At 37.2% G+C, this 24844-nt stretch overlaps 1 protein-coding gene across 1 annotated transcript in view; it reads right to left on the bottom strand.

The window, feature by feature from the left end:
• Positions 1 to 329: 329 nt before the first annotated feature.
• LOC307160335 (splicing factor U2AF 65 kDa subunit-like) overlaps positions 330 to 24844 on the bottom strand; it is a 161556-nt gene continuing 137041 nt past the window's right edge. The window contains exon 12 of the mRNA XM_079874358.1: positions 330 to 340. The gene's annotated coding sequence lies outside the window, so the exon portion shown is untranslated. The remainder of the gene's footprint in view (positions 341 to 24844) is intronic.

Genomic DNA, 24844 nt, shown 5'->3' with positions numbered 1-24844 from the left:
CAGACCCCTCGTTTTTCGAGACAGCGCCTCCTGCTGTTTGGAAGATTGTATAACACCCGCACACAGAGTCCCGCTTTCTCAGACCCCTCGTTTTTCGAGACAGCGCCTCCTGCTGTTCGGAAGATCGTATAACACCCGCACACAGAGTCCCGCTTTCTCAGACCCCTCGTTTTTCAAGACAGTGCCTCCTGCTGTTCGGAAGATCGTATAACACCCTTATCCAAATGCCATTGAAAACAATAGGATGCAATATTGCGGTCTCGTTTTATTTAAAGTTATCCAAATAAATATTTGCGTTCCCTGCTTAATGCGTGTGCCAAAAAACTCATTGTGTTCTCTGACTAACAAATTACCAAAGTAATCGATTGTCGAGTTCACGCGCATAGGTTTAGTTACCTATGATCACGCGCGTGAACTCGGCAATCGATTACTTTGGACTTCAACCGAAAAACAGGATGTAAACACAGGTATTTGCGCTGGCTTAAATAACATAATTTTTATACATATCTTTCACATCTACTGCAGTCAGATTCACTCGTGTTCACTCAGAAGGAATCACTCACATTTTCTGTGCACTTGTAATGACACATCAAGGATGTTCTCTGTATTGACAGCACTCCAAATGTACAAAAAAATGAGCTCAATGTTAAAATTGGCCGGAGTTCTCCTTTAAGTGATTCATTGAGTGATAATTGACCAATATTGAAGACACCTGATGTTAGCAAGCAGAATCACCAAAGAAGAAAATCTAATTTTTTAAGCCACCGTAATGTAGATCAGTGTTTGTTTTAGTTGAGCTCTTGACCCATAAAGCATTAACTTTAAATTTTGTCTGGCAGTTGTATTTGAGTTATAACTCTCAGATGAACAAAGAGAAAAGGTGATCAGGGGATGTTGGTTATGATTTGATAATCATAATTTGACCTGAATATAAACTCTCATTTAGAGAGTCAAATTTACCTGGTTGATTACAGCAGCCTGTGATTCTAAAGCAAATGATTTTCATCATTATCAATATAATTCAAAATATTTCTTAAAAATTGTTCTGATAAAAATACTTAGAAAATTACTTTATTTAGACACACTCACATCAATAATCAGCCTGTGAATCTCAACAATGGTGACAATAATAAAGCATGTTGCAGTGCATTCTGGGTGCCACCAATCACAACTCATTCATGGCTCCCATCATGCATTGCGGTATGAATAAATTATGATCTGAATTGTCTTACTAATTTCCTTTTCCTAATTGAATATTCTGTTTGTCACCATAGTTGAGATTCATACACTGATTCTTGATGTCTGTGTGTGCCTAAAAGAAAGATTTGTTTTATCAGAACAACTTTTAAGAAATCCTTTAGATTAGTTAGAAAAAAAGTTCTTATGCTGTTGAATCACAGTGATGCTGTAATCAACAATATACATTTAAGTCAGAGATTAGACTCTAAATGAGATCAGTGATTCAGGTGAAATTATGATTATGTCAAAACATAACCAACACCACCTGATCAACTTTCTCTTTGTTCATCTGGCAGTTATAACTCAGATACAACAGCCAAAGATAATCTAATGTTTACAGTGTATGGGTCAAGAGCCCAACTAAAGCAAACACTGATCACCATAATGGCGTCTTAAAAATGAGATTTTCTCCTTCAGTGATTCTGCTAGTTAACATCAGGTGTCTTCAATAATGCTCAATCATCACTCAATTAATCACTTAATGAGCTCATTAAGTTTAACACTCTTGAGTGTTAATTTAACACTCACATTTTAACACTGACTCTGGAGCCATATAAACTCCCAGGAGAGTTAATTTAACACTGGACTTTTTGCTGTGTAGGTGCGCCTCTGGTATTTTTTTGTGTCAGAACGCCATAAGGAATATCTTTAGATCTGAGTGATGGATTATGGTGAGTTTGGGCTCTTTTTAATCTTAACAATCTGCTGTAAATAATGATGTGCCATTTTCCACAATTGATGCATGCTTCATTGAGTTATGAGTTAGAACGCGACATAAGTGCTACATCTATAATAAAGCTCTATGTGCGCATTTGGGGCTTCGTGTGTTACAACTCCACGAGGAATAACTTTAGATATGAGTGATGGATTATGCTGAGTTTGGGCTCTTTTTAATCGTGAGAGTCTGCTGAAAATAATGATGTGAATTTTTCTACGATATGTGCATGCTTCGTGAAGTTATAAGTGAAAACCAAACGCGAGTGCTTCATGAGTATATATTTGGCTAGGTGCGTCTTTGGTATTTTCTGTGTTAGAATGCCATGAGGAATATCTTTAGATCTGATTGATGAGTTTGGGCTCTTTTTAATCGTGAGCTCCTGCTGTAAATAACGATGTGTCATTTTTCATGATCGATGTATGTTTCATGAAGATACGAGTAAAAAGGCCAAGTCTAAGCTACCTCGCTTGGCTACGTGCGTTTGTGGATTTTTTGTGTATTAGAACTCCATGAGGAATATCTTTAGTTCTGAGTGATGGATTATGTTGAGTTTGGACTCATTTTAATTGTAAGCCTCATGCTGTAAATAATGGTGTGTCATTTTCCACAATCGGAGCATGTTTCGTGAAGTTACAAGCAGAAATGTGTCTAAAATTCAGCATATATAGTTTACCCATGGGTCTCTTGAGGGGCTTATTTTACAAAAACCTTGCTCAAGTTTAGTAAAAGCCTGAAACAATTATTGTGTTTTTGACACATTGCAGTACATAATAATTTCCCCTTCCTCATAAATTATATTTAAAATAAAATTCATTTTATCAGCAAATAACTCAGCACTACATTGGAGATAATCATTATGGCTACATTCATTGTAAAGTTTAGACTCTAAGCTTTCAAATGATGCCTATTTTGTGTTGATCAATGCAGTAGTTTTGAAAAATATGACAATTATTTTTTTTCATAGCTAGGTGGCGCCCTCTGGCGGTACATTCCGTTCTAAAGGAATAACTCAGCGCCTGTTAGGAGTGGAATAAAATGTATAGGTGCATTGAAAAGCTGAGATTCTAAGCTTTAAAATGGTACCTATTTTGTGTTATTACATTCAGTGGTTGCTTAGTAATTTGATTATGATTTTTTTTCATGGGGTGGCGTCCCACACAGCAAACTCCCCAGTGTTAAATTAACACTCCTCGGTGTACATATAGGTCCAACTACAGAGTGTTAAAAATTAACACTGAAGCAGTGTTGAAGTTAATGAGATAATTAAGTGATTAATTAAGTGATGATTGGCCATTAGTGGTGACACCTAATGTTAATAAGAATCATTGAAGGAAAGAGAAACAACAAGAACAGAAAAAAGAGAAACACAAGAACTACTGACTTCGAGCCATTACACATTGTTGCACTTAATATTACCAGTTTGACTTTATTTCTGTCATACATCTGCACACGTTCTTATTTAGATTTAACAGAAGTTTAGATGGTAATGTTTTATGGAACGTTTCGTTTCATGTCACCATTATGGTGACCAGTGTTTGCTTTAGTTGGGCTCTTGACCCTTTCCTTTTTTACATTACTTTTTCTTCTGGCTGTTCCAACTCTGTGTTTATGAAGCACATTTGTTGTGGCAAGAGAAAGGATGACCTGGGCTGTGTTTCCCGAAAGCATCGCAAGCCTAATTTGATTGTACAGACCTGTTGTTGCAATTGTTCTATGATCAAGTTCGGCTTAAAATGCTTTTGGAAAATGAAGCCCAGGTCATGATGGTTATACTTAGATGATGAAACTACAATGCTGTATTCTCCTGATTCACTGAACCAGCATTATTAACTTATTATGCAAATTATTTATTCATATACATTATAGTAGTTGAATCCAGCAGTGCTTAAAAAAAATCTGAAATTTTAAAATCACACACAGACATCAAGAATCTACATATGAATCTCAACAATGGTGGCAATCACACAAAAGCTTCATGTTGCAGTGCATGATGGGAGCCACCAATCAGAATGCATCAATGGCTGACATCATGCATTGCAGCATGAATAAATTATGCAGCTGAATTGTCCTGTAATTTTCATTGTTTTTTCCTGTTTGCTTTTATTTTGCTATTGTTTTATTATGACTTTAGTGGTTTGTTTTGTGATGTTCAGAGTTGATCTGTTTGTCACTAGTTTGTTTATTGTCACCATTGTTGAGATTCATATGCTGATTCTTGATGTCTGTGTGTTTAAACGCAATAATGTTTGTGCTCAAAAGTATTTTCAAAATTGTTCATATTGCTCTTGGATCTCAAACTGTAAAATTTCAGGGCTACAAATCACCAATACTAAAAAGCAACATAAAGCATATATTCATAGATTTTGACTCTGAATGACATCAATGAATCATGCCACTACATGATGATAATGTCAATATGACACCATATTGTGAGCAGGTTTTCTCTCGGGGTACCAAATGTGCTTTATAAACACTATGTTGGAACAGTCAGAGAAAAACTAACAATAAAAAATGAAAAGGGTCACGAGCCCAACTAAAGCAAACACTGATCACCATAATGGTGACTTCAAACAAAAAATCCATAAAACATTACCGTCTAAACTTCTGTTGAATCTCAATAACTTTTGTAGATGTATGACAGAAATAAAGTCAAACTGGTAATAATAAGTGCAATAATGTGTAAAGGCTCGAAGTCAGTTGTAGTTCTTGTGTTCCTTATTCCTTCAGTGATTCTGCTTATTAACATTAGGTGTCACCACTAATGGCCAATCATCACTTAATTAATCACTTAATTATCTCATCAACTTCAACACTGCTTCAGTGTTAATTTTTAACACTCTGTAGTTGGACCTATATGTACACAGAGGAGTGTTAATTTAACACTGGGGATTTTGCTGTGCACCGGTGGGACGGTTAGGGTTTAAGGGGTTAATTAATTCAATTTATAGTTTTAGGAGAAAAGGTCCGGTAATTAAAAAATGGTCAAACGGTAAATCTGATTAAATAATTAATGATGACATTCTTTGATATTAACACACTTAATGTATTTAATTGGTCTACTTTAATGTCAACTAATTATAATAAATTTTTTACAATGGCTTGTCTACAAAATGTCCAAGGTTAAAGCTAGCGTTAGCATTAGCTATCAAAATATTTTTGGGGAAAAAAGGTGAAAAAACATACTGTACATTAACGGCTCAAATTTTGTTACAATCTATCTTTACAAATATTAAATGGACTATTCATATGTTGGTGTATCGATGAGCTATAAAGTAGTTTGATTAAAAAAGAAATCGAATGAGTATGACTCGCTAAATAAAATTGACGATACTCACGTTTCGGCTTAAGTTCTTCACATGTTTATACGATCCAATTTGATAGGAGGCGCTGTCTCGAAAAACGAGGCTGAGAATGCGGGACTGTAGCGCAGGCTCCGAGTCTGCAGCCTCATAATATTGTTTTTTCTCAGCCCCAAAAAATTACAATTTAAACTTGCTGTAAAAAATTATCTGTTGGGTATTTTGAGCTAAAATTTAACATACATACTCTGGGGACATCAGAGACTTACAGTATTTTACATCTTGTGAAAAGGGGCATAATAGGTGCCCTTTAACTCTGGGGATTTTGCTGTGTAGAACTACAGTAACCATCATGTTTACACACAACGCCTCTGCTCTTCGATTTGTTCCAACAATGTGACAAAAGAGCTGTCAGTCAATAAATGGGAACAACTTTACTTTACTTTATTTCTCTCATACATCTACAGCAGTTATTATGAGAATTAAAAGAGCTTTAGATGTTGATGATTTATTTTTTCATTTGATGTCACCATTATGGAGATTAGTGTCTGCTTTAGCTGGGCTCTTGACCCTTGACTTTTTTAATATAGTACTGGTTCACTAAAAACTGCAATAGATATTTACTTACTATAAGCACTTAATTCAAAAAGCTATTAAATAAAAACAAACTAGAAAACCTGCTTACTAAAATCAACTTGAATATGCTGTTTTATGACAAAAAAGTTGAATCCATTTCTCTACAATTTAAAGGTACACTGTTATTTTATCAGTTAATCATGAAAGTATGGTGGTTGAAAGCTGGCAATATTAAATTCAGGAGAGGAGACTGTAGCATTAATAGCGTGATTCTGACTATTTAATTTAGCTCAAAGGAATTATTAATCAATTTATAGGGAATTCGAAAGAATCACTTATTACGACCGAGCAAATGACTCGTTCAGGATTCATTTGAACCGGCCGTAACCATCCGCTCTGCAGCAGATATACATTTCCAAACTATAGTAAACACTATAGTTAGCAGGGTAACTAGATCAGCAGTTTAAGACATTAAATTCGTAAGCACAAAACACAAGTAACACTTCTCTTTAAAATACAAACAAGACTTTATTGATTATTCTATAACAGTGGTTCTCAAACTTTTTACACCAAGTACCACCTCAGAAAATATTTGGCTCTCCAAGTACCACCATAATGACCAATATGAAAATACAGTAGCTTAGTAGGCCTAACTATTCAGCTACAGTTATGCACAGCTCAAAAATGAGGCAGCTTACAGTAATTTCTAATACGAATATTTATTATTGTCAGCCACTTTAAACATTGTTCACTGTTTGAACATTAACAATGCACTGTGCTGCTTACATACTGGTTAATAAAAACTTAAATAATGATTCAATTCAAATGTACTGCACCTAAAAGTGAAATAAAAAATGTAGCCTACTGTCCTTAAAATATTAATTAAAAAAACAGGCTGTGTATTCATATTTAACCCTTTTAAATGTAAATTTAATATATTTTGGCTGACCACTGTGAAGGGGGTCGCACACCGGAAGCGCCACGTCTTTTAAATTCGAACACATTATTCTCTATGAGAGTACACACACCGGCGGCGTCTGTCCGCGGCGCCCAGCAACGGCTCAAGTGGGTCGCACACCGGACGCGCAGCTCAGCGCCGCGCCGCGCCACGTCTAGGACAACTGTCACCTGAAAATCCGATAACATCAGCAATTTTCTGATTTCTGTAAATAAATCTAAAACTAAATGTATATTGCAGCACGGGGTTAAGTCCGTATATACATTAACTACGATTTGAGACACATAAATGTAAATTTAATATAAAACTATGTAAATGGCGCTCTGTGGCGCGGCAGGATTTTGAACACGGTCCTGAGCCGTTGCGGACAGACGCCGAAAGGCGCCGCCGGTGTGTGTACTCTCATAGAGAATAATGTGTTCGAATTTAAAAGACGTGGCGCGGCGCTGAGCTGCGCGTCCGGTATGCGACCCCCTTCAGGACCGTGTTCAAAATCCTGCCGCGCCACAGAGCGCCATTTAAATAGTTTTATATTAAATTTACATTTATGTGTCTCAAATCGTAATTAATGTACATATGGACTTAACCCTGTGCTGCAATATACATTTAGTTTTATATTTATTTACAGAAATCAGAAAATTGCTGATGTTATCAGATTTTCAGGTGACAGTTGTCCTAGACGTGGCGCGGCGCGGCGCTGAGCTGCGCGTCCGGTGTGCGACCCGCTTGAGTTTTTCAAGGCGATCATTATTTAGAACTGATCACTTTAATGTTTCCATGGTGACGCGTCATTGCTTGTCACGTGACACACCGCAGTGCGCTGAATGACTAATTATCTGCTTTTATTTCATTTTTTTATTCAAAATATTCACAAATTTGTTATCTATGGCATGAAATATTTGATATTCCGATTTTCAAATCATATGCAAGTGGAAGTGTTATGTTGTTTAAACACCTTTAAAACGATCGCGTTAGTTGAGCCAGAGAGCTATATGCGCCGTCATGTTAGTTTGTGCCACTGTTCAGAGAATCGGATCTGTTGGATTTACAGCACGTGAATTCATCCACTTCTCCCGAAATACATGAAAGTAAGTGGCCGGTGAACTGGGAGAAGAATAGAGTTAACTTTAATGTTACTTACACAATGTGTAAAATGTGTCGTCTAATTATAATGGAAATTATTATAATTTCCGCTTCCATAGACATCAGTGTGTATTTCAAATTGTAAATGTATTGTTTTTTTAGTACTTATGTGAATTTAAATCAAGTTTCAAGTTTCAAGTTTGTATTTATTTATATAGCACATTTAAAAACAGCAAACAGGGCTGACCAAAGTGCTGAACAATACACAAGATACAAAACATAACCACATATTCATGACAAAAGCTCACAATGTATTAAAAGCTAAAGAAAAAAAAAGTAGGTTTTAAGAGAGGATTTAAAAACAGTTAGAGATTGAGCCGCTCTGATGTAAAATGGAAGGCTGTTCCACAGCCTAGGGCCAGCAATCGCAAAGGCTCTGTCTCCTCTATTCTTTAACCGTGATCTGGGGACAGACAAAAGTTTCTGATCACCAGACCTCAGGTTTCGTGTGGGATTATGTGAACAGAGAAGCTCGGACAAATAGCTCGGTGCCAGATTATTTACGGATTTAAAAACAAAGAGAAGAATTTTAAATTCAATTCTAAAATGCACAGGTAACCAATGCAGCGATTTTAAAATAGGTGAAACATGATCAAATTTGCGTTTTCTTTTGAGAAACTTTGCAGCAGCATTCTGTACTAATTGGAGACGAGCAATAGAGTGTTTGGGTATGCCATAGTAGAGGGAGTTGCAATAATCCAACCGCGATGTAATGAGCGCATGGACAGCAATCTCTAAGGTTTTCTCAGAAAGAGAGGATCTGATCTTAGAGAGAAGACGTAACTGGAAAAAACAAGAACTAATCACCGCATTAATTTGTTTTTCAAATTTGAAGTTCTGGTCCCAGAAAACACCTAAGTTTTTAATGCAAGATGAAGTTGGAGAGAGGTGATCCAGATCAATGTTACTGCTATTAAAGTTGTCATGGGGGCCAAAGACTATAACCTCGGTTTTGGATTCATTCAGAAATAAGAAATTTTGAGAAAACCACATTTTTACTTCTTCTAGGCATGCAAAAAGAGATTTCAGAGCAGTATCTTTGTTGCGTTTCAGAGGCAAATAAATTTGTGTATCATCTGCATAGCAGTGAAATGATACACCATGCTTTCTGAAAATGGAGCCCAGAGGAAGTAAATACAGGGAAAAAAGAATGGGTGCGAGAATAGACCCCTGCGGCACTCCACAGGAGAGTTGAGCAGGCGAGGAAGAAAAATTACCAAGTTTAACAGAGAAACTTCTATTTGTTAGATATGATTTAAACCAACTGAGGACAGTTCCCTGGATGCCCACAGAATATTCTAGTCGGGATAAAAGAGTTTTATGATCAACTGTATCAAAAGCCGAGGTTAAGTCTAACATTATTAGGATGACCGAGTCACCAGCGTCAGTCGCTAACAGTATATCATTAGAGACCCTTAATAAAGCAGACTCGGTGCTGTGCAGAGGCTTAAAACCAGACTGGAAAGTTTCAAGAATTTGATCTGAGCTAAGAAAAGACTGGAGTTGATTAAGAACCGTTTTCTCCAATGCTTTTGCAATAAAAGGTAGTGTCGAGATAGGTCGAAAATTATTAAAATCCCTATCATCAAGTGAAAGTTTCTTGAGAAGAGGTGTAACGGTAGCTTGTTTTAGGCTATCAGGGATAGTCCCTGTGCTCAAGCATTTATTCACAAAAGACACCAAACTTGTTCCAACTGAATCAAAAATTTGTTTCAAAATACGGGGAGAAAGAACATCAAGAGAGCAGAAGGAAGGTTTCAAGTGATCAACAATTTCTCTGAGAGACAGAAGAGAAACTGGGTCAAAGACGCTCCATATGGCTGAAGAACAACCCATTTCAGGTGAGACAATAGCAGAAGGTTGTAACTGAGATCTTAGAGAGGCGATCTTACAGAAAAACCTTGAGAAACCTTCACATAATGATACTGAGGGATTTGAAATCACATTTACAGGAGGATTTAAAGCAGAGTTTAACACAGAAAATAAGGCTTTTGAACTATGATGGTTTTTTAAAATTAAATTAGAAAAATACTTAGACTTAGCAGACATCATGGCTTTCTGAAAAGCACTGAGGGAGTTTTTCAGCATTTCATAAGAAACTTGTAGCTTATCACTTTTCCATTTACGTTCTGCTCTTCTACATGCTCGCCTCAGAGAGCGGATGGTATTATTGAGCCATGGTTCAGTCTTAGGTTTTGGCTTCTTCGTTTTTAAAGGAGCAGTGGTATTTAAAACCTCGTAGCATACAGTATTGAACAGACTAAGATGTTCTTCAGCATCCAAGTCGGGTAAGGGTGACTCCAGGGACAGAGACAGACACACCTCATTAAAGGTGTTAGTGAATTCATCACGGAAACAGGGAGAAAAGGAACCATTGTGCGGTATGAGTAATGTGCGATCTTGAAGGAGGAAAGGACATAGAAAACAGTACAGGCATATGATCAGAGATCAGAGTGTCAAAAACCTGAACATCAGTAATGGAAACACCATGTGAGAGTACCAGGTCCAGAGTGTGACCATGAGTATGAGTGGGATCTTTCACCCACTGAACCATGTTAAATGAACTGATGAGATTTAAAAACTCCATTGTTAGAGGTTTTGACTGACAGCACACATGAATATTAAAGTCCCCAAGCAGAAGAATATTGCTGTAATTAATTACACATTCACCTATAAAAGCAGTAAATTCGCTTATAAAATCTTTCACTAGGTGAGGGGGGCGATACAACAGCGCTAACAAAACAGGATCGTCAAATTCCAGTAGCAACAGCTGTACTTCAAAGCTACTGTAGACTGAAGACGGAACAGAGCGACAGTAACTACTAAAACTGTTTTTTTAAATCACCGCTAGACCACCCCCGCGGCCAGAAGAGCGCGGAGAGTTAAAGAATGTGCAGCCTGCCGGAATCAGCTCAGCAAAAGGACTTAAATCACCAACCTTCGTCCAAGTTTCTGTGATGCAGAGATCGCGGGAGAGAAGGCTCTATTCAAAGATCGAAGATTCTGTAGATTAGCTCCACCGCGGCGAATACGGATCGGAGGGTAGCAGGGGATCGTCGAATGAGAGTCCTGGAGAATGGTCCGAAGCCAGCGAACAGGTGGATCTAGCAAACGCCAACCAGCGCATCGGCCAACGCCTAGATTCCACGTCGTCATGGAGATGAAGCTGGACGCGCGGGCGGCGCGGCCGGCGTGTAGCGCCATTTTCAGTTTGACAGCAACCCCTCCGCGCTTGCCGCGTCTCCTGCGGCGCTTTCTGCGGGGAACACCATGAGGCCACAGATACTCTGGAATATCCCAGGTAGAGTTTGGAGAGCAGGATTGTGAACCAGCCACAGAGCTTTTTAACTCTGGTTTATATGTGGCCACAAAAGAGTCTCGAATATCCAGAAGTAACTGGCGATCATAAACCAGAAGCGAGTAGCAGTTTGATGCAGATAGAAGCACAAAAATAGCACAAAGTAGCAGAGACATCAGACGGCATGCCACGTACACCGGCGCCATCTCTCTCCTAAATGTCTGAAACCTAAAATAAACATTATGTGGTTAAATTAATTGTGATATTTGACAGCGTCTGAGTGGCGCGCGTCCGTCTCTGGCTCAGCGCCAGCCAACTGCGAAAGCACGATTTATTTTGAATTTAGTAGTTGATCATGTGATGCACTGGCCGTTCTACTCACACCGGTGTAATCGTATCATACGCTCCAGGGACCAGCCAAGACTGATCACACAATAGACAGTAAAAGATCCCACCTGTTTGATCTTAAGGTGATGATACACAGGGCAACTTTTTGAGCAATGTTGCCGTCAACGGGCAACCAGATGAGAAACAGAGCCCACGACCGATCTAAATTTTCCAGATAGAAATGTATTGCCCATTTTCAATGGGAAAGTGTGCAAGCAACAATCGCTCGGCAAGATTGCCCTGCAACATTGTTCAAAAAGTTGCCCTGTGTATCATCACCTTAACGTGCGAAATTCAGTGATTCCTCTGCGTACCACTAGACGGAGCCTGCGTACCACTAGTGGTACGCGTACCACACTTTGAGAACCACACAGTAAATTCCCCAGTGTTAAATTAACACTGTTCAGAGCACATATGGCCCCACTCTACATGGTGTTAAAGTAACACTGAAGCAGTGTTAAAGTTAATGAGACAATTAAGTGATCAATTGAGTGATGATTGAGCATTATTGAAGACACCTGATGTTAACAAGCACAATCACTGAAGGAGAAAATCACAAATTGTAAGCCACCGTTATGGTGATGGGTGTTTGCTTTAGTTGGGCTCTTGACCCTTACTGTATATTATTAGCTTTAGATTTTGTTTGTCTGCTGTTATTGATTTATAACAGTCAAATGAACAAAGAAATAGTGTGGTCTGATAGTGTTGGTTATGTTTTGACATAATCATGCTGTGATCCGTAAAAAAAACTTATTGAGATAGTTTGGTGTAACTTGTTAACAGCAGCTCTGTGACTCTACAGTATATGATTATCACCATTTTTCTTATAATCCAATATATTTAATAAACATTGTTCTGATCAAAACACTTTCAAATGAATCTATTTAGAAACACAGACATCAATAATCAGCCTGTGAATCTCAACAATGGTGACAATAATAAAGCATGTTGCAGTGGCTACCACCAATCACAACTCATTAATGGCTCCCATCATGCATTGTGGTATGAATAAATTATGATCTGCATTGACTATGTAATTTACTTTTCCCAATTGTCACCATTGTTGAGATGCATAGACTGAATCTTTATGTCTGTGTGTGCTTAAAAGAGAGATTTAAAAAAAAAAAAAAAAACTTTTACGAAATCCTTTATATTATATCTAAAATTCTGTATATTTATGCAGAATCACAGTTATGCTGTAACCAACAACATAAATCAAAAACATAAAGTTCAAATGATAATTGTCATAACATAACCAACACCATCAGATAACTTTTTTTCTTTGTTCATCTGGCAGTTGTAAGTCAGATACAGCAATCAAACAAAAATTAAAGTTAATAATTTAAGGGTCAAGAGCCCAACTAAAGCAAACACCCATCACCATTACGGTGGCTTACAATTTGAGATTTTCTCCTTCAGTGATTCTGCTTGTTATCATCAGGTGTCTTCAATAATGCTCAATCATCACTCAATTATTCACTTAATTGTCTCATTAACTTTAACACTGCTTCAGTGTTACTTTAACACCATGTAGAGTGGGACCATATGTGCTCTGAGCAGTGTTGATTTAACACTGGGGAATTTACTGTGCACTGTTCTATAACATAAAGCTAATACCTAACACAAACATACGCACACACACATTCATAGGCGTTGCAGAAAGGGATAGAGTGAGGAAAGAGTGAGAGGATGAAATCTCAAGATTCCATATGCACTTAGACATGACCTGAACGAACCATCAAACATTAATTTAACCCTTCTATCGTTTCTTATGGGTTATTAAATCTATATCAAATACACCAGTTTAGCTTAAGAGTCTGGAGGTTACTTGCTTGTCTTTGCGTAGGGATTCCCTTCTGTCGTTGTAAAAGGGGGTTTCCCAAGTTCGTTCGTTGGCTGGTCTCCTTGTGCCTGGGTCTGGGGCGGCCAGTCACGTGGTGTGTTGGGGGATGAATGAAAGTCTTTGTTGAAGCTGGCTTTGCAGAAGAAACGTGGACCGAAATCTTGCCGCAAAACTTAACTTAGAACCGAGACTCACAACGGCAAATAAGAGAACTAAGAAAAGAAAGAAAATTGAGACGAGAGTAGTTAGATGGCTTGAATGAAGCTGTTAACCCATGTTCTTCTGATCTTCCCACATAGCAACATTGTTTTGGGCCAGATCCGGCCCACATCTGGCACTTGTGGAATGCGGATCTGGCCCACATGCAGCAGAGAATGACGGCCCTTGGGCGGACCGCTCCTGTTTGCCAGTTCTGGGCCACAAGCAGGCCATAGTAATGCCACATGTCAGCCAAGAACAAAGAAATAAACCAGAACTGGACCTTATCTGAGCCACAAAGTCTGTGCATATTAAATATGGAGTCATCTCAGCCTTAATAAGCCTGTTAACAAAAAGAATCACTGAAGGAAAGAAGAGAACAGAAAGAGAGACGAGCAGAAACACAAGAACTACAACTGACTTCAGACACAGTCTTAGATGAAATCAACTGAAGAGAAAAGAAGACATCAAATCTGTGAAGATCTCAGCAGAGGAGGATTAAACAACTCCACAAACAGCATTACCAGCTTCACTTATTACTAACCAGACTGACTTTATTTCTGGCAGAAATTATTCATGTTGCAATGCATGCTGGGAGTTTTGTACTATGCTGGTACCCACAGCAAGGTACTTTTGATTGTCACCATTGTTGAGATTCATACGCTGATTGTTGATGTCTGTGTGTGTCATCATAGACTGACTTTTTCGTGTTTATGTTTGATAGTCTTCTAACTGATTGTTATAATATTGCTGGATCTCATGCTGCAGTAACACAGGGTTTGTTATGTGACAATATTAATGGATCAACACAATTGTTAGATTCCAAAGACATCAGTGAAACAGGTTATTTCATGATGATTATAAAACCATCAACAGGTAACCATCATCACCTGATCTCATTTCACTTTAGCTTTCTTTGCTGCTGCAAATGTGTTTGACAAACACACTGTCACAGCGGCCAAAAAAAGACAAAATATATAATAAGAGTTAAGAGCCCAACTAATGGAAACACCGATCACTGTTATGGTGACTTCAAATGAAACAGAGTTAAACTCTGTTAATTCTCAATAAAAACTTGTGTAGACGTCTGCCAGAAATAAAGTCAGTCTGGTTAGTAATAAGTGAAGCTGGTAATGCTGTTTGTGGAGTTGTTTAATCCTCCTCTGCTGAGATCTTCACAGATTTAATGTCTTCTTTTCTCTTCAGTAGATTTCATCTAAGGCTGTGTCTGAAGTCAGTTGTAGTTCTTGTGTTTTTGCTCCTCTGTTCTCCTCTTTCCAAGTAAAGTCATAACATAATGATACATTAGCTTATGATTAATTAAAGCAGACAATTCGAAGTTGAAGTACATGAAGTACATGACAAAAAGCAGGATAACTTGTAGGCTATAGCCTACTTGAAAGGAAAACAAATTTGCAGAGTAAAAACAGAGTTTGTGTTGTTGAATCATATTTTTTTCTAGTACATCTTAAATATAGAGCTCATGACAAATAAAAGTTCCAGATGGACAAATTTAAATGCAAAAACCAGTGGAATAACAACATCTTAAAAGATTTTAAGATATTAAAATATCTTAAAATATAAGCTCCGCTGTTGGGAAAACGCTCTGGTTGGTTGAAGCGCTGTCTGCGTGCAGAGGGAATATGAAAGACAGCCGTTTATCCCGCCCCTCGGATTGAGCCGTGTCTATGGTGAGTTGCCAGACCTAACATCTTGATGTAGGTCTGGCTTGCCAGGCTAGAAAGATGAAGCATATATTTGAAACGATTAAGGAAAATGCTCTTTATAAAGGTTAAAATATCATAAATATGCAGATTTAAATATGTCAAATCTGACTGATGAGAATATTTCTTTAGAATAAATAATATTTACAACACACACAAAAAAAGCCCTGAGTTATTTTATATAGGCTAGTATTATGGCTATGTGGCGAGCGCGAGCCTAGTTTTACACATCAGCCCAGTCTATTCTGTAAAGTTAGTGATACGCAGAGTCTGGGATTTTTACACATTAATCTGACAATACATGTATTACTTATACACACCCAAAAACACTTTTCTGGCTACGCCAGTGCTCTGTGGAGGGTTAATTTAACACTGGGGTTTTTGCTGTGTACAGTCACTTCTTATTTGTGTAAATATCAAGAACATTTCGATGACTCACTAAGAGCAATAGTCGACATTTGATTTTCTGTGTGATTGTGTTTGTCTGACAAGAGTATGAAATGAAGGATAAATGTTTAAACATGAAATTCTCTTTCATGTGTGATTGGAGAATATATTCTCTGTGTTTCTGAATGTCTCATACACACAGGGCGGGGGTCAGATGCTGAAGCCTGCAGTTCAACACAACGTGCTGAAGCTAAAATTAACCTTTGGAAATATCTCGGCTTAGAAGACAATAACTTTCAGAATAAAAGAATGTGGCCCCTGATGAACAACTACAAGTACAAACCCTACTATGTCAACCAGCCTGCAGACACTTATGTGGACATATATGTGACCTCCATCACCAATGTGGTATGAGTCCAGCATGATTTATCTTCTCATTCAAGTCATCATGGGATGTCAAGTAGTTGTAGTATCATCTCTCAACACATCTTTTTATCTACAGAATGAAAAAGCCCAGAGTCTCTCAACACAGGTCAAAATGATAACTGTAAGTGTTTTAAAAACCTATTTCATTCTTATTTCACAAAGTTTTACTCAATTTACAGAATATTGTAACATGAGCAGAGGTTTTATTTAATTTTCAAGCAAACATTATCTGTCTTAGTTATAATTATTCTGAACTTAACTTTCCAGGCGTGGCCAAATATGAATATGACGTGGAAGCCAGCCGATTTTTGTCAAATTAACACATTTGCAGCCCCCAAAAGCATGTTTTGGACTCCAGACATTGGCATAATGGAAAGGTATAAAAATAAAAAATGAAGGATTTAAAGGCTTTGTTTATACACTGTTAAACCTTTCTGTAAAAAAAGGTCAAATTCTGACAGTATCATACCATTTTCCATTAAAACAGTAATACTGTAGAAAACAATGCATTCTGGGTGATATATGTTGTTTTTGAGAAAGTAGCCTACAGGAATATACTGTGAATTAACAGCGCTCAAAGTCGACACTCAGAGGCTGTGTCCAAAATCACACCCTATACCCTCATTCACTATTCCCTACATTAGCTCACTAATATAGTCCACCAGACAGAGTGAATGAAAATACAGAGAAACAAGAACTATATCCACAGTGAGTGTGAAACCAGTTTACAAATCAGTTAAACATAATTTATTTCATACATGTACAAAAGTACTTGTTGATAATTAACAGAGATTGAGTTGTTGACGGTTTATTGAAAATAAAGTTTCTAATCACCATGATGGGGATCAGTATTTGCTTTAGTTGGTCTCTTGACACTTGAATTAAAAAAATAGTTTTTTTTCTTTGGCTGCTGTGAGTTTATAAAACACATTTATTATGGCAAGAAAAACTGATCAGGTTTTTGTGACTGTTGTGATGATGACAAAATCATTCTGGACATGTCTGATTCCTTGAACTCATGCTGTGTTTCAAATGTGCTTTAATATCATACCGAGCATAAGATTTGAATTTATGGGTGTTTATAATTTATTTATTTATTTATAATATATATATTTCACAAGCAGCTTGGTGAAAAAAGGTCCACTGTTGGAGCAATCATTAGAAAATGGAAGAAGCTAAACATGACTGTCAGTCTCCCTCGGACTGGGGCTCCATGCAAGATCTCACCTCGTGGGGTCTCAATGATCCTAAGAAAGGTGAGAAATCAGCCCAGAACTACACGGAGGAGCTGGTCAATGATCTGAAAAGAGCTGGGACCACCGTTTCCAAGGTTACTGTTGGTAATACACTAAGACGTCATGGTTTGAAATCATGCATGGCACGGAAGGTTCCCCTGCTTAAACCAGCACATGTCAAGGCCCGTCTTAAGTTTGCCTATGACCATTTGGATGATCCAGAGGAGTCATGGGAGAAAGTCATGTGGTCAGATGAGACCAAAATAGAACTTTTTGGTCATAATTCCACTAAACGTGTTTGGAGGAAGAAGAATGATGAGTACCATCCCAAGAACACCATCCCTACTGTGAAGCATGGGGGTGGTAGCATCATGCTTTGGGGGTGTTTTTCTGCACATGGGACAGGGCGACTGCACTGTATTAAGGAGAGGATGACCGGGGCCATGTATTGCGAGATTTTGGGGAACAACCTCCTTCCCTCAGTTAGAGCATTGAAGATGGGTTGAGGCTGGGTCTTCCAACATGACAATGACCCGAAGCACACAGCCAGGATAACCAAGGAGTGGCTCTGTAAGAAGCATATCAAGGTTCTGGCGTGGCCTAGCCAGTCTCCAGACCTAAACCCAATAGAGAATCTTTGGAGGGAGCTCAAACTCCGTGTTTCTCAGCGACAGCCCAGAAACCTGACTGATCTAGAGAAGATCTGTGTGGAGGAGTGGGCCAAAATCCCTCCTGCAGTGTGTGCAAACCTGGTGAAAAACTACAGGAAACGTTTGACCTCTGTAATTGCAAACAAAGGCTACTGTACCAAATATTAACATTGATTTTCTCAGGTGTTCAAATACTTATTTGCAGCTGTACCATACAAATAAATAGTTAAAAAATCATACATTGTGATTTCTGGATTTTTTTTTTTTAGATTATGTCTCTCACAGTGGACATGCACCTACGATGACAATTTCAGACCCCTCCATGATTTCTAAGTGGGAGAACTTGCAAAATAGCAGGGTGTTCAAATACTTATTTTCCTCACTGTATATAATATATATCCCTTAATCGCTGTTTGGGGTCAAAATGACCCCAATGGACTTTTCCTTCATTTTTTAAAAGTGTTACCTTCATCGCAGGGGCATGAAACTCTGTGACTTTTCCTAAATAATCTATCTAAACATGCACAAAAAAACTGGGCTTGATTTGGTTGTTCTAAAGGTGTGTAAAAAATGTTTTACCATTTAAGCTGTTTGGGGTCAAAATGACCCCACATTGAAAATGAATGGGAAAATGAAAAAAAATGACTTTTTTTAATTTTGTTTGTCAAAATAATAAAAGTAAATCCATTATAAATCTGACAATTTTTACAAATAAACCAAGGTCTGGTCCTAGAGCATAAATAAAAAGTAGAACGAACTTTCTATCTCATACACACACACACACACACGCACGCACACAAACACACACATGTATGTGACTGCAACAGAGAGCATTTTTACAGAAATTGGCAAATAAAATAAACAAAACTGGCATAAATCTAAAAAAAATTACATTTAAATCAAGGTCTGGTCCTAGAGCATAAACCCAAAGTGGAATGAACTTTCTATCTCATACACACACACACAAACACACACGTATGTCACTGCAACAGAGAGCATTTTTATAGAAATTGGCAAATAAAATCAACTAAACTGGCATAAATCTGAAAAATGTCACATATGCAACATGGAACAAACTTTCTTTAATTATAATTTCTAAAGTTTTTCCACAAACCAGCAGATGTCAGTATTCTATCCCTAACACATAGAGCAATGTCCAAAAACTATTTAGATTTAATTAAGATCATCATTTAAGTGATTTTTTCTTTAAAATATCTTTTTTCATGAGCCAATTTATGGCCTAGTTATGTAATTGTGCAGTAAATAGTTAAAAAACTTCAAAATGTCCACAAAAACACAGCATAAATGTATAGTTGAGAAGTAAATAAAAAAAAATGATATATAGTTTTCCATATAAAAATGTGTATATTTCCTTATGTAATCGCTCTTTAAAAGTTTGGAGTCATTTTGACCCCAAACAGCTTAAAGGGATACTTCAGGATTTAGCATTAAGCTTTGTATTAGTAGAAAACCTGTAGTATTTTCGAATTACCATGCTTTCCACCCTCACATCCCCCTGAGAGGAGAGATTTATGTATTTTTTGTCTGGATTTTCTGTCCTGAGGCTAAAGACTACAGCCAGTAGAAGGCGTTGTTCCGCATGTTTTCAGCCCGCCCATACAGGGTGGGATCTCACTCACAGAATGTACACACAGTCAGCCGTCTTTCTTTGGAAGCTAAGCTAGCAGGCTCTTGTTCTGTGGAGAAAGCTGAATAGTAGGAGAAAGCTGAGTAAGTAGGGGTTACCATCCTCCTTTTCCCTGACTTGTCCGGCGGGCGAGATCGTTCAAAATGTCCGGGATTCAGCTTTTGCTTTCTGCGGTCGCCATTCATTGTTTACATGCACACCTCTTGTTTCAATCTAACTGAATTCATTCCGATCGGTGAATCTGAATGTAGTGTTTACATGAACGCTAAACAAGTGATCGGTTGATGTGCGTTTTAACATTGCTAAGAAAATTCCCGCACCTCCGTTGCGAGACCGGCGCGTCTCAGTAATGACGCCACCGGCCTCGCGCCGTTCTCCCGCGGCTGTCAGCCTCGTCCTGCTCGCCACAGTAAACATAATGAATGGCGACTGTAGAACGCAAAAGCCGAATCCCGGACATTTTGGGCGATCCCGAAATCCCAGGCAGACTCGTCACGGAGACTCACTGGTAGCCTAACCTTGTTGTTTTCAACTGCGCTCTCTATCCGGTAGGCGTGGCCTCCTAGGGCAGCGAAGCAAGTGCATTCTGGGAGTTGTTGTCTCATCCACATGAGCCAAAAATACATTTTCTGGCTTTTCTCAGTCTAGAAAGCTCCAAATTAAAACATTTCTTCACATTTCTTCTACATAAATTACCTATTTTAAATACACATTCATCTTTCCAGAGGTGAAGTATCCCTTTAAGTGTTATCCTTTTTTAACAGCGATTAAGGGATATATAATATATATATATATATATATATATATATATATATATATATATATATATATATATATATATATATATATATTATTGCCACCATTGTTGAGATTCATAGGTTCTATATGAAGTGAGAAAAGCTGGAGAATTTAATATAAAATGAAACATAAAAAGCACACAATAAGTTTTAAACCTCTTCATTCAGACAAACACAAACCTCAAGAATCAGCGCATGAATAACTGTGATATGCAGATTTTTTTTTTTTTCTGGATAGATCTCACGCTGCAGTAACACAGAATTTGTGATGTGAAAATATTAATGGATCAACACAATTGTTAGATTATAAAAACCTCAGTGAATCAGTCTATTTCATGATGATTATAAAACCATCAACAGGTAACCATCATCACCTGATCACATTTCACTTTAGCTTTCTTTGCTGCTGTAAATGTGTTTGACAAACACACTGTCACAGCGGCCAAAGAAGACAAAAGATATAATAAGAGTTAAGAGCCCAACTAATGGAAACACTAATCACTGTTATGGTGACTTCAAATGAAACACATTAGAGTTAAACCTCTGTTAATTCTCAATAAAAACTTCTGTAGCCATCTGACAGAAATAAAGTCAGTTAAAATAAAGTGGTTAGTAATAAGTGAAGCTGGTAAGGCTGTTTGTGGAGTTGTTTAATCCTCCTCTGCTGAGATCTTCACAGATTTAATGTCTTCTTTTCTCTTCAGTTGATTTCATCTAAAACTGTGGCTGAAATTACTCCATATTGAATATACACAGGTTTTGACTCAGATAAGGTCCAGTTCTGGTTTATTTCTTTGCTCTTGGCTGACATGTGGCCAGATTTGTAAACGTCCAGGTTCAGAAAGTAAAAGTCCTCCTCAGTATTTTGTTCCAATCACCTGGATTTGCTAATTCAGCAGGAGACAGAACTAATTAGTGAAATCAGATGACTGAGTTTATGGGTGGAATAAACATATGGCAGGACTTCTACTCTTTGACCCCTGGATTACCCACCTCTGATTCATCACCACCTCTGGAGGATTAACAGAGGTTTAGATGTTGTTTTATCTCATTTGATGTTATCATTATGGTGAACAGTGACTGCTTTAGTTGGGCTCTTTATCCTTGACTTTAGCAGTTTTTCTTTGGTTGATGTAACTGTGTTTTAAGACACATTTGTTGTGGCAGAAACAAAGGCAGCTAAAATGAAACCAGATGTTGTAGATTATTATGTCATCACATGTTTGGATCACGTCCTAACATTTATCGAAAATGCATTGTTTTGATACAGCTTAATTGTATATTGCTACACTGCAAAACTTCAGCAAAAGTTTAAACAGTGCTGCACAATCAGTTATGAAGAATTTTTAAATTTATCATTCACTATAAAATGAAGTATCAGCCAATGAATCTCAACAATGGTGACAATCAACAAAAAAGATAACATCAAATCTGACCATAAAAAAACACGCTACTAAAAGTCAACACAAAACCAACAGAAAAATAAAAGCAAAAAGTAATAATTAAAGAAAATAACAAGACAATTCAGCTGCATAATTTATTCATGCTGCAATGCATGCTGGGAGTTATGGACAAATTTTTGTACTATGCTGGTACCCAACATGCATTGCAGCATGAACCTTTTGATTGTCACCACTGTTGAGATTCATACACCGATTCTTGATGTCTGTGTGTGTCTGGCAGATCTCGAAGTGCAAAATTATCTGAGCATAATTCTTGTAAAATTTTTCATATTTTCTTGATGTCAAAGCACAATGATCCCATCTTAAACAATACATACAATAAAACACCATTGTGAGCATTAATAAACAGTCACTGTCATCTGATACAGTTTTCTTTCAGCTTTTTTGGCACAGCAAATGTATTTTAAAGACACGGCTATCACAGCCAAAGACAAACTAATGTTCAAAAGTCAAGGGTCAAGAGCCCAACTAAAGCAAACACTGATCGCCATCATGGTGACATTAAATGAAAATAAAATTCCATATACACCTCTGTCACCTTTTAATAAGACCTTCTGTAGACGTGTGACAGAAATAAAGTCAGTCTGGTTTTGGTAATGCTGTTTGTGGAGTTGTTAATGTTTTTTATCTTCAGTTCATCTAAGGCTGTGTCTGAATAAAGTTGTAGAATGTGTTCTTATTTCTCTTTCGAAAGATGAGTGAAAGAATGTTTCAGGAACATCACACTAACCTTTAAACAACATTCTAGCAACATTCAGGAAATGCTGGAATGTTAGAAATCAACGTTCCTAGAATGTTGAATTTTAAATCAAAATTAAGTTGAAAAATGTTTGAGGAACATTATACCTTTTAAAACACGTTCCTCTGTCTAACATCAAGAAAACTGGACATTTTTTATGTTTCCAGAACCAACGCTGAATATTTGGAGAACGTTCTTATAACAAAGGTCTGTTAGCTGGGGTGGTGCTCCAGGAGCAGGATTAGACACCCCTGACATAACATGATGACCATAGTCAGCAAGTTACTTTTGATTTGAATACCTGCTGTCTTCAACCATGTCTTTAATAATCAGTGCTAATTTATATTTTATCCATTTAGCATCAAGACAGAGTTTGGAACAAAGGAGTCTCCAAATGTGCTGTTGATCTCTTTCGGCTATACAGTCTCAACTGATGTTTTATCTCTGACCACGGCCTGTAAGATGGATCTCTACAGGTTTCCCTTCGACACCCAAATCTGCAATATAACACTTCAGTCTACAGTGTATTCAGGTACATCTGAAACACATGAATCAGTTTAGACAAATAAACACAAGATAACATGGTTTATTCTTCTAAACTATTTGACTTATAAAATAATAAAATATTCATGTCTGTTCCCACAGATAAGGAGATTAATTTGGATACCCTGTCTGATGCTATTTTTGATGATAAGCATATTATTAAAAAGTCGAAAGAGATGTTTCAGAGCAATGGAGAGTGGGCTCTCATCGATATAATTAACAGTACTCATACCACTGATGATGATCTTAGATCGGCTAAAATGCATCAGCTGATCTTTCAGGTACAGCACACTGGATATGGAATGTAAACCAATATTGAATATATAAATACAATTATTTTATAAAAACAAAAACAACTAGTTTATGAGTTTGTGAAAAATGTGTAATAAATGTAATTATTATATTTTTAAAACCTTAAAATGCCAGGGGTATCAAATATCTTCTAAATTAACCATTTTATTACTTGTTTTTTGTTTGTTTACAATAATACACCAAAGTGTGAAATCATACTATAATATATTATAGTATACATTATTTTATCTGTTACTTAATGTTCAAAGTCAACATGTAAATTATATTTAGGTGTTGCTCAAGAGAGTATATTCTTTAATAATATGGTTTTCACACCAGAGGTTGAACAGATGTTGCATGGAAGCTGTGAATGTGAAGGGAGATGTGTGTATGGATATCAGAATTATATTATTTACTAATCGATCATGAATAATTTTTCAGCATTCAGATAATTTTGTTTGGAATAAAGCATTCATATTGATGAAAAAAAATAATATTCTAAAGATATTCACTTTCCACAGTGGCAGAGAAGTAGGGCTGTCAAAATTGTTCAAAAATGACGTTCGAATATTCCCTCTAAAAAACACACGAATATTCGAACTATTCGAACATCTGGTTGCGCATTTTGTCAATAACAAGACATATTAATACAAAGAGACATAACTACTTGTGTAGGTAGTAAATTTAAGTTTAAACATATTTGACAATGTATTACCAACTCAAAACCAAGTAAATAAACTAATGGCCAAGACCGCAGACTCTCCCTCACTCGCAGGCACTCACTCTCTCTCTGAGAGTTTTTATTTGGTCCAGAAACATCATAAATTATATCTAAATGAGACCATAAATGATGTTGAAAATATATCCAAAATGGCCACATTTGAACTTGTACAGAGGATCCATGAACGTCTATATATTCCTATGCCTCCTATGGACAAGTGTTGCAAATTAGCAGTTTTGCTATAACACAAAAAACAATGTATCTGGTTTGTCCAATGCTGTTGTTATGTCCATATCAAATAAATAAATAAATAAATAAAATATCGGGACGTGCAGGACACGTCAAAAAAGGATGCTATAAAACTTTCATTCTGGCCCCCCAGTGGACATCTTTTCAACGTCCAACTTTTGTGACAAAGACGTTTAAAAGACGTCTTTTGGACATCATTTTGATCTATTCTCTGTAACTAACAACTGTGCAAAGTTAACCTCCACAGTGTGGACAAGTATTCTCCTTCAGCACCACCCACAGAGTGATTTACAAGTTGAGTTTGACCATGTA

This window comes from Squalius cephalus (genome assembly GCF_949319135.1).
Source record: "Squalius cephalus genome assembly, chromosome: 1".
NCBI classification, from domain to species: Eukaryota; Metazoa; Chordata; class Actinopteri; order Cypriniformes; family Leuciscidae; genus Squalius; species Squalius cephalus.
The sequence above is the reverse complement of the archived record's forward strand: the minus strand, read 5'-3'. Positions and strand labels throughout refer to the sequence as shown.